This window comes from Vitis vinifera, chromosome 6 (assembly GCF_030704535.1).
Source record: "Vitis vinifera cultivar Pinot Noir 40024 chromosome 6, ASM3070453v1".
Classification (NCBI taxonomy): Eukaryota; Viridiplantae; Streptophyta; class Magnoliopsida; order Vitales; family Vitaceae; genus Vitis; species Vitis vinifera.
The window spans coordinates 16,041,029-16,052,226 of NC_081810.1; positions in this window are offsets into that span (position 1 = coordinate 16,041,029).

The window sequence follows — 11,198 nt, forward strand, 5'->3', positions numbered from 1 at the left end:
TTGAGACACCCTTTTTCTAGTGCACCTCTAGCACATCTTTCTTTTAACTTTTGTCCCTTGTTCTTTAGCATGTTAAGTTCAGCATATGTACGTTCCTAAGTGTTTCACCTTATGTACACCCAACGTTAGGTTCATAGTTTTCAGTAGTACTCTAGTACTCTAATTAAGTGCATCCCAACACACTTATATTCTCAACATTATATTTATATTGTAAACATTTGAGTAAATGTCATCATTTATTATTATTTTTATTTATTTATTCCTTTACTTTTAAGCAAATGTCATCATAAATTATTTTTAAATTTACGATGTGAGTAAAGGAATATCCCCATTTGAATTCAATAAAAATGTTTTAAAAAAAGTTCCAAGTAAATCAAAATCTAAATTTTCCAATTTTAATTATAAAATGACATATTTTATTGAAAAATCCATGAAAAGAGTTTGGTAAAAAAAAGTAATCAAACATGGAAATCTTGAAAAATTATTTTCGGTCCTACCATTATGAAAACAATGAAATCCTCTCTAATTAGGAAAATTTTAAAATTGATCAACTTCCCATGATTAGTAAAAATTTCAATACAACTAAGTATACAAGAGGGACTTGAAGTTTTCCGACCTAAAGTACTTCGTCTCAACATCTAAATGAGAAAATTTAACCATAAACATTACAATTTCTTTCTTAATTTACACCTTAAATTCTAAAATTAAGGGTTAAACCTTGATGATATCTTAAAATAGTTTAGAACTTAGAGGCATGAAAGTTAGTTTCAAGGTACAATGAATAGAATTTGCACGTTTTTAGTGTAATTACACTCAAAGTATATTAAAGACTCAAATTTTATATAATAGGATGATTTCCAAGTGGTAGCATGTCCATAAGTCAAGTTCAAGAGTCTTTTAAGCGAGACTTTTACTCAATATATATGAACATTACACACATTTTCCCATTAGGGTCAATAGTGTAACTAACCATTATGTATTAATTGCACTATAGGTGGTTGTTGGAATGTTGCAGGTTAACCAGTTACCATACCTATCAACCTATATTTCGATTGATATAGGATCAACTCAACTAGTTGAGAGACCAATAACCATTGCTGACTAGCCCTCTTTACTTGCTAATCAACTGGTTGACCACTTTGGTTAACCAATCAGTCACTTGGGCCAACCATTGATCAACTACATAAGAAATATACAAAATTATTCTATAAGTGACTTTTATAAGGTTAGGTTAGTTCGATTTAAAAACTTAAGATTGAAAAACCCTTTTCATTGACAAAAATCCATGTTAAAACATGGATTTTCATCACTAAATGAATCAACCTCATTTTCATAAAAATTTTTAATAATGCATAAATAAGTTCTTTTAAAAAGTCTTTTAAAGAGTTTATTTTGTTTTTAAAAAAATATCAAACAAAAACTACTAAAGGAAAAAGAGCAATTCAAATTATTTTATGGATGGCAAGATAAATTATTTACAACCAAAATTATACCTATATAGATGAATTTATTTTTTTGTAATTCAATTTTTTTTTCAAGAAAATGAGTTGTTACATACAAAAAAAATAATAACTTAAAATTTCATGATTGAAATTTTCAAATTTAAAAAATTATTTTATTATATATTAATTCGTTTTAAAATATTACCTAAAATATCATATTACAATCTAAGTATTACACCATTATTTATGTAAAAAAATCAATTTAGATAATTCATAACATTAGAAATCTTGACGGGCTCCTCGAAATTTCTTCACTCTTCAATATCTCCAAAGTCTCCTTCTGAATTGTGGTCTCCTAAAAGTATTTTCTATGAAATTTTCTTCCCAAATTTTTCTCTCAAAAACTCTTCTTTAAAAAAAAAATCCAATTTTTTCTCTCCCAATCCTCCTATCTTTCCCCTTCCAAGGAATCAACACCCATGAAAGAAAAAAGAAAAAAAAAAAAACAGAAAGTCGCTTCTGTTTGTCCTCTTCCTCTAGCTCTACTCATGTGAAAATGATCCCAAAAAGTCTTCAATCTTCCATTTTGTTCTTTCCCTTACTTTTCTTCTTGATCACTTCTTCCAATGATTTTAAACTTAATTCAAATCCCCTTCCTTTTTATTCACCAATGCCATGCAATGCTTCCCATTCTCCTCCCTCCCTCAAAATCTCTTTTCTTCAAAGTTTCCATCTCTTAATAGTCATGCGCTCTTTCATCGCCTTCAAAATTTTCTGTCTAAAAATTCCATGGGTTACTTCTTTAACCAATTGTCAAATTTTCAAAATCTCTCTCTTAAAATCTTAAAACTCTCATTTTTCCTCCACCAACAAATGAATTTTCAAAATTTTATATAATATTCTTTTAAAATTTTCAAAATTTTTCTTAATATTCTCTTTTTTTCCCTTCAAAAGAAAAAGTTCTTTCACAAAATCAATTTCTTTTCTGTCTGACAACAAAGATATTATTCCTTTTATTTTCATTTTTTTTTTAAGAAAAACAAATAGACAAAGGCAAATTTTAGGGTCTACATATGTACTAATAGTCATAAAATTATAATCTTACAATGTATTGTATTGGATAAATAAATTGATCACACCTTCTTACCATGTTTTACATGCACCAAGTAATAATAGCTATTATTAGGCTAGAATTGTTATAGATATTTTAAGGCTATATATTTAAATTTATGATTAATTTTTTAAAAAAAATAATTTTTTTCTCTTGCTTATTACCTTCTAAATGAAATTGCCCTTTATTGTAATAACCTGGAAACATGTGGAGCCATAAATACCACAATATATTAAAAGAAATACCAAGTGGTGGGTTGAAAAAGGAAAAAAGGTTTCTTTGGTGTTAGTTCCCACTTCTGTGCTCATTGCACAGAATATAAAGCTCAGAGAATGCTTCAAATCTAAATTGTGAGAAGGTTACTTACGTACCGTTTCTTTTAGTTCTCACAATCATCCCAATATTTTGATGATTTCAAATCTATGTTGGGAATAGTCCAACTTCTAAACCGTGTAGAGTGCAGAGCTCACTAACCTTCTTTTACATCTTCAATCTATGCTTCAAGAAGGTACTAATGTGATTTAAGTGGTTTTTTTTTTTTTTTGTTGAATAGAAAAAACTAAAATATTTGACTTTTTCTATTAATCTAAAAATACATTATTGATATCAACCAATATAACTGAAGTGAACTTATTATCAATAATAAGTTTAGTTTAGATATATTGGTTAATATCAATGAGTTACTTTTAACTGAATTAAAAAAGTAAAATATTTTGACTTTTTCTATTTAGTTAAAAAACAAACACCACTTCACTTTATTACTTATTATACTCATTTCAATCTTTTGATGGTCTTTAACTCTCATATTCGCTCCATGTGAGAAAATGTCTTTATAACCAAACACCTTTCTTGGAAAAATGAAAAGAATAGAGTGTGTAACTCTCTTATATATCATTTGTTTTTTTTTTTTCTTTTTTTGTTTCTTTTTTTTTTTTTTTTTTTTGAATTTCATGCTAATAGAAGCTCTATTTTGGTCTTGCCATTTTCACGTACTCTTCAGTGATTTTTGTACGTACGTGTTTTGCATGTGCGCAAGTATAATATGATGATGAGGGGTGCAATTTGACCCTAGTTGGCCTTGTCTACCTAATGAACTTAAGATTTTAAAAAGTATATATTTAAAATAAAATAAAAAAATTTGTTTGGAACAACATCAAGCAAACGAGATGCAGAAAGATAATACATTGTTCCCATGAAAAAAGATTGATGACATATAAAAACGTTTTCTTAAGGTCAGAAGTAAGAAAATTAGAGACACTGAAGATATGAATTAGGAGGATAACCATGTTGACTTCGGGACCACAGACCGAAAATCATCAAAATGTGAGTGAGCCCTACACTCTGCATGGTTCTGGAGTTGGCAGTTTGATTTTTGATCTTGTTGGCTAGTCAATCATTCTCAGACAAAAGACAAGGTTTGTGCACAGTGGAGTTCAAGATCTCATCCATCAATGTATGATTTCCTTCCCTGGGGATCGAGAAGGCAAGACACGTATGACAATCCGACAGAAGGATTTCTTTATCATTTGGGTGACCCAGAAACATGAAGTTTAATTAATCTCTGCATTCTTATGATAAAAATGATGTTTGCATATTTGTCTAGTATTAGAGCCGTAGTGTTGTTCTCATTGGTATGATTCCTATTAGAAAATCTTTCTTTTTTTTTAATTATTTTATAAATAATAAAATAAAAATATGCTTGTTTTTGTGCAACATTAACATCCATGATTCCATAGCAAGTGTATTTCTTTTTGGCTGATTTTTGGATATGTTGTAATTCTTTAACTTAATTAAGTCTAAATTTAAAAATTTTATTGAATAATATACAATACAATATTGTTTGGGAGAAAAGCAAAACCTTGTGTTGATACTCCAATCTCTCCACAGATATTTTTAATTTTTGAGTTTGAATCCATAAGATGTAAATGACTGGAATTCTCATTTCAAAAGAGTAAAGATAGCAAATAAGAGCATTAACAGAATTCTACGCAACATGGTTGAGACCTCTAAAGATTGATCGCATAAACTTTCCTCTGCATTACGAGCATTTCTTCTAGCATGTGGATTGTTATAAATTAATTTTTTTTTAAATAATTTTTTTTTAATGAGTAATATAACAAGATAAGAATTAATTTTTAATAAAAAGATTAATACAAACTAAATATTAGAATTATGTTTGATTAAATGATTTTGATAAATAAATAAAAATGATGATGAAAAAATCAAAAGATACGTTTTTTTATATTTACTAAGTATTTACTTGTATAAGATTTTTTTTTTCTTTTATGTTACTCTATAACTTATATTTATTAATTTTGATTATATATTACTAAAAAATTATATTAGATGGGTTGAAAAAAATAGAAGGAAAGAAAATAGTAAATAAAACATTTAGGTAGTAGTCCAAAATAAATTTAAATTATTAACAAATACAGTTTTGGAAACTTTCCTTATTTCTTTTTAAGGAAAATATTTTATAATTTTTCATAACAATCTTTATTATTTTTCTGTGCATCATTTTCATTATTTTCAAATAGAGCATAATTATTTTCTTTAATTTTTTTTTTCTTTTTCCTAGAATTTTCTAAAACTTAACAGAATAGTTTTCATTAAAGAAAAAAAAATTGTGATGAAGGAAATTAATAATTCACTAGATTTATTATTATTTTCCTATTTATGAGATATTTTAGGTAAAATTAAATTATGCTTAATCATAAATCTATATATAATTTATTTATTATTTATCATTAAGTTAATTAGATAAAAAAAAAACAAAAACAAAAAACATAGTAACAAAAGTGCTGGATTTATGAGAAGTATATTGAATATTTTTGAGAATTTCTAGATTTTTTGGGCCATCTCTGGCCCACTTTACCATTTAGTGGTGAAACTTCTTGGGCCCTAAGAAGCAGTTCACGACCCAGTCCTGTTGAGAAACAGCCTCCCTAAAAGCTGCACCATCCCAGGCCCAACTAATGCTGGCCATTCCAGTCCTTGCTCTATTTGCACTAAATATACCAGTATTTTTCTTTGCAAATCCGATGTGGGATTGCCTCTTGAAGAGTTGAAAACACAAAAAAGCTTCAAGATCAAGGTTTAAACTTGGGTCTTTGGTGTGAAACAAATTGGCCCTCACTAATCAGACCAAATGTAATTTAATATATATATATATATATATATATATATATATATATATATATATATATTATAAGTTGAAAATTAATTAAAATAAATTTTTTTATAAATAAGTTAATTTTAATTATATTAGTATGTATTTTATATAATAAATTAAATACAAGATAAATATAAATTTATAAATAAAGTTTTCAATATTTCTAAATAAAAAATATTAAATACATTCTTATTTTAAAATTAATGTGTTTTCAAACTCGATAGATTCATCATGCATGTATTAATTTCTTCCTTACAACAATTGTAATGTATATATTAATTTTTTTATCCTTTTTTGAAATTAATTAATTTTCGTCAATTGAAATTTTTTGTTCAAATATTTATTAATATTTTTCTGTATATCCTGATATATTTATAAAATCAAATTACCAATATATCTATAAAAATCGATATTTTCATCGTTGTGCACAACCATAAACACATAAAAATGACCACATATAGGTTACCATAGTTCAACCCTAAAAAGAAGTTTCTCAAAAGGCTTCATCCCCATCTACTGAAGCACCCCTATTCCCTCTAGAGAACACATCACCACAGGAGTCATGCTTTTAATAGTCAACTCCCAAATATATTGAAAAACCCAATATCACTATAAGAAAAGAAAATGCAAACAATAATACCTTTTACTTCCTAAAGTGTCATCTCTATCCTATCATTGTATATCTTAGTCAATAATGACGATTTAGCAAGTGTCATCTTTAGTTAATGCTTTCAATGATGCTTTAAGAAGCATCATCTTTGAATGATGTTAACAATGATAACTAATTGAACATTTTTTTTTTATTAAAAATGATATTTTTTATATATATATTTTTTGGGCAAACCAATGTCCTTTTAGGGCTTGTAAACAAAAATAAAAAGAATAAAATAAGGAAAGACTATAGGTTATCCCCACGAACAACATCTATAATATAGGAATTAATAATTTGGAAAAAAAAAAATTGGCCTTATAACAACAATTTTTATTTAAATTCAATATTGGATTATATTTTATGAAAAGATGAAATAATAATATATGAAGTGAATAAACAGTTCCAAAATCAAATCACAGCCCTTAAAATTGTGACTTTTAGGGCCTTCTTTGACCTTATTTGAAAAATGAACTTCCATAGATTTGGTGTAGGTTGTAGAAGAAAAGTCATTTCACGGCTATTTGTGCAATTGCTCATTATTTCATTGGTCTTTTTGCAATTATTCATAATTTCAAGGATGGTAATGCATTTGCTCATAATTTTAGAGATTTTTTTGCAGTTAGTCAACATTGTAAGGGTATTTGTGTGATTACTCAAAATTTTAAGGGCATTTGTGTAATTACCCATAATTTGTGCAAAAGAACAATGAGAACTCAAATTTAAAAACATGCAAAAAATATATAAAGTCACTTATTGTAATTATCCAAGTTTGTTTTGTTTTATTTTATTTTTTAAATTTAGGTCGTGTTCAATAAATTACTATTGTCTAGTTGAATGCATTAGAGAGTACCTCCACAATAGCACTGTATTCTTAGCAAATCAACACTAATATAGGAAGGAAAAATCAATAGAGAAAGAAACAAGGGCAAAATGGCTAATCCACGTGAAATTTGTTATTGGTAGATCTCAACACAAAATTTGGGAGGATAAATTGAAGGATTGATATTTTCAGATTTTAAACGATTTATACATGAGTCTTTCAAGTGTAAGGCAACCTTTAAACCATTTGAGCAAGCATGCCCTTATTGTATATGATGAACTACATATTTTATATTTTATATTTACACCTAAATTTTTTATATATTTTTTTTTAAATAAAATATTAAAAATACTATTTTAATAGATTTATTAATTTTAAATATTTATTTTCAAATTCTATTTAATTTATTCTTTAAAGCACAAACATCATGAATTAAATACAAAAAATAAATAAAATTATAAATATTTTTAAATAGAAAAATAATTATACATATATTATAAAATAGAAAAATTATCATTTTAGTATTAAATGTATTTTCAAATCTAACTATTATTATAAAATGCCATAATTATATTATTCATATATCAATTATAATATATGTATTATTGTTTATTTATTATTTTTGGAATACTCTTCAACATTTTAATAAGTTTTGATCAATTTTTGTCTCACTAATTTTTTTTTCACATGTCATTGATATTTCTTGATATATTCGTGAAAGTCAATACTTTCATCCTTGGCAATCATTAGTGTAATGAATGAATGAACATTACTTCAAAACTAAATATGGAAAGAAATAAAAAGGTAAGAGAGAGGAGCATTAAAAAATATTGCATTCTCTAAAGATGAAAACTAATGTAACAAGAAGACATTCCTTACAGTTTTATTAGGAAAAAAAATGTTGTAATCCCGTCAACATGTAAATTCAAAAACATTTTTTTGGAAAGTTATAGGTTTGAAATATCCATGTTCTCAAAAAATAAAAAAAAGAAGAAGAAAGAAGAAAAAGAAGAAGAATTTTTCAAACATGATGTAAGTAACAAAATTTTATTTTAGTTAAATATTTTAAAATATTAAAATATCTCGAGGTATTGAGTTAGAGAAATATCTTAAATACACAAGATTTGATGTTGATTTTCCTTAGATATTTGTTAGTCACTTTTGAAGTATATGATTCCTAATAATTAAATATCTTTATATAGTGAAAAATCAACCTTAGCTCTTCTTTGTGATTGATCAAGAGGGAGACTTCTTAAATTTAACTCATAAAGTAGACTTTGATATCTTTTGAAGAACCCTTTGTTATGCTCAAATCTTATTATCCACATATCTTGTTTGACTAAGATCATTGAAATTGTTTCCTGAAGTGAGTCAGCACAAAATTCTGAATCTTTGGCTAAGTTTAAATTACCATATATTTTCCTAGATTCATTCCTTAAATATAAGTTGCTCACTTGCAACATTTGGAAACACCCCCAAAATGGATACAAAGGCAATCATGAATAAAAACAAAAATCAAAATAAAAAGAAATCATAGTGTACAATGCTTCCACTTTCAAAAGAAAAAAAAATGATATCAAATTAAGAGGGAGCTTAAGTTGTGTTGTATGTAGATCAACGAGGCCATGTTAAATAAAAATTTGATGATCTTAGAACAAATTGACTAGATGTGTTCTTTAATTTGACCAAACGCATGACTGGATTTCTTCTGAGTGATCAATTTCTAAATATAAAATTAGATAGTAAGTCGTATTTCCTTGAACACCAATCCTTATGTTTCTATGTTGATCCTCTTATACACTGATAGTTATGTATTAGTTCCTAAACTGAATTAGGATTAATTTTCTTCTTTGGAGTTGAAACTTCATTCTTTTTTTATTGACTTATATTATTTGGGAATTGTACTTAGTGTATTACTTGTCAATCTAATTTTCAAAGTTTATACTATATGAGTCTACCCTGAGATGCTTGTCAATGTTGATCTTAAAATTCCATATTAAATATCACTTGGTCTTTCTTAATTTATCGTAATTCATAGTCTCTTAAAAGCTCGTTGCTTTGAACTTAGAAGTTCAATTGTACATCGAGTGCTCAAGCATACTAACCAATGCTCGAGAGCTCTTATCCAACACTTCTAACGCTGAAGTGTTATAAGTCCTTTCTAGCACCGCTTCAAGTGGTTAGACTGCTCTAGCGATATAAGTTGTATCCAATACCGCTTCTAGCGCTCACGCCGCTTGAGTACTAATTTGCATTGAGCGCTCATATAGGTTATTTAAAGTCTTTCCAGTGCGTCATATGGGAATTTTTTAATATTTCTAGTTATCTTGAGCACTCTAGGTTCCTGTTCTTCATTCGTTTGAGGTCAGTTTGCTTGTTTTTTCTCATTTTCATTTGCTTAGCATTGTTTCAAACTTCATCAACATCATTTCTAGTAGTTTAGGGTCTGTTTGGTTCCTGTTTTCAAGAACTGTTTTCTATTCTTGAAAATAAAAAACACAAAAAACTTGTTTGGGGAAGGAGGTGCATTTTTGTTTTGTGTGTTTTTTGTGTTCTCAAAAATCACCTTTTTGAGATTGTTTTTTCACTATTCAAATAATATATTATTTTTTGTGTTTTCTCTTCTTTCTTTTTGTGTTTTCTTAGTTGTTTTTTGTGTTTCCACAATGATGAGCTCCACCCAACCACCACACCCCCACCCGCAAACCTTTTCTTCTTCCTTAAATTATTGAAATTAATATACTTACATATGGTGACAAATTCATCATTTGTTTAAGAAAATTATAACTGGTGTAAAAATTTCAAAATGAAATAATTTTTTTTAATTTAAATGAATTGTGCATATGAAAATTATTTATATATTTATAATATCAAGTTAATAGAAGAAATCACTTTATTAATTAAAAAAAATAACTTTCAAATGTGTTTTTTGTTTTACTTATTCTAAAAAACTTTTTTATTAATTCAATCAAACATGTTTTTTTTTTTTTTTGTTTTAGAACAAAAACTGTTTTCCAAAATTCAGTTCCCGAACACATTTTTTTTTTTTTTTTAAAACACAAAAACCTATTATAAAAAACTATTCTAAAAAATTGTTTTCCAAAACAGTTTTAAAAAACAACAACCAAACATGCCCTTAGTTTTCTTTCATTGTTTTCTCTTTTTTTTTTTATGCCTTTTTGTATTCTTTTATTTTTTATGGCTACTCATCATCATCAACATGAGGTGACCCCTCCTGGGTCACTAAAGCCCATTTAGGGCATTGCTCTCCAAGGTCCTTTCGAATTAGATGACCTTTTAGTGGGGTGTTTCCACTATGAGAAGGTTTCTACTTATTTCTATGCTTCTTTTCATGATCACCGTAATGAGGTCGAGTGTCCCATTAACCTTAAAGCTGTCTAATCAACTCAACCAACTTGATTCTAACCTAATCAACCCTAATTTAACCCAACCAACTTGAGTTTAGCTTGACCAACCTGAATTCAACTTGAGTTTAGAAAAATGAGGTTGGGTTGAGCTTGAATTAGGTATCTCGAGTTAAAGGTTGACTTGAGTTGAGGTTAGGTTGATTATTTCTTAATTTGAGTTGGCTAAGATTGGTCATCAAATCGACCATCTCACCCAAGTTGCAACCCTAGTTATTAATTTATGCCCTAAATCTTTAAATTTTTAAAGGTTAAGGGAGACTATTTTAAACTATTTTATTTACTTTATTATTAAAATATAAAAGGCTTATTAGATACAAACATAGTGAACACCACCACCAACAATTCCTATTGATTGATTCAAACCTTAAATAGTATTGCATAATCTAGAAGCTGGGATTTCCTCTATCCCTGAAGGGAAAGTAATAATAATACATGGAAAAGGAGAAAAACATCACATCAATCTTATATGGGATGCTCAAAGAAGTGTCCTTACACAACTTGATTTTCAGTAACAAGAACTTCAAACTTGATCGGTGCCCAACAGTTATCACCAAGCACAACCTACAATCATCA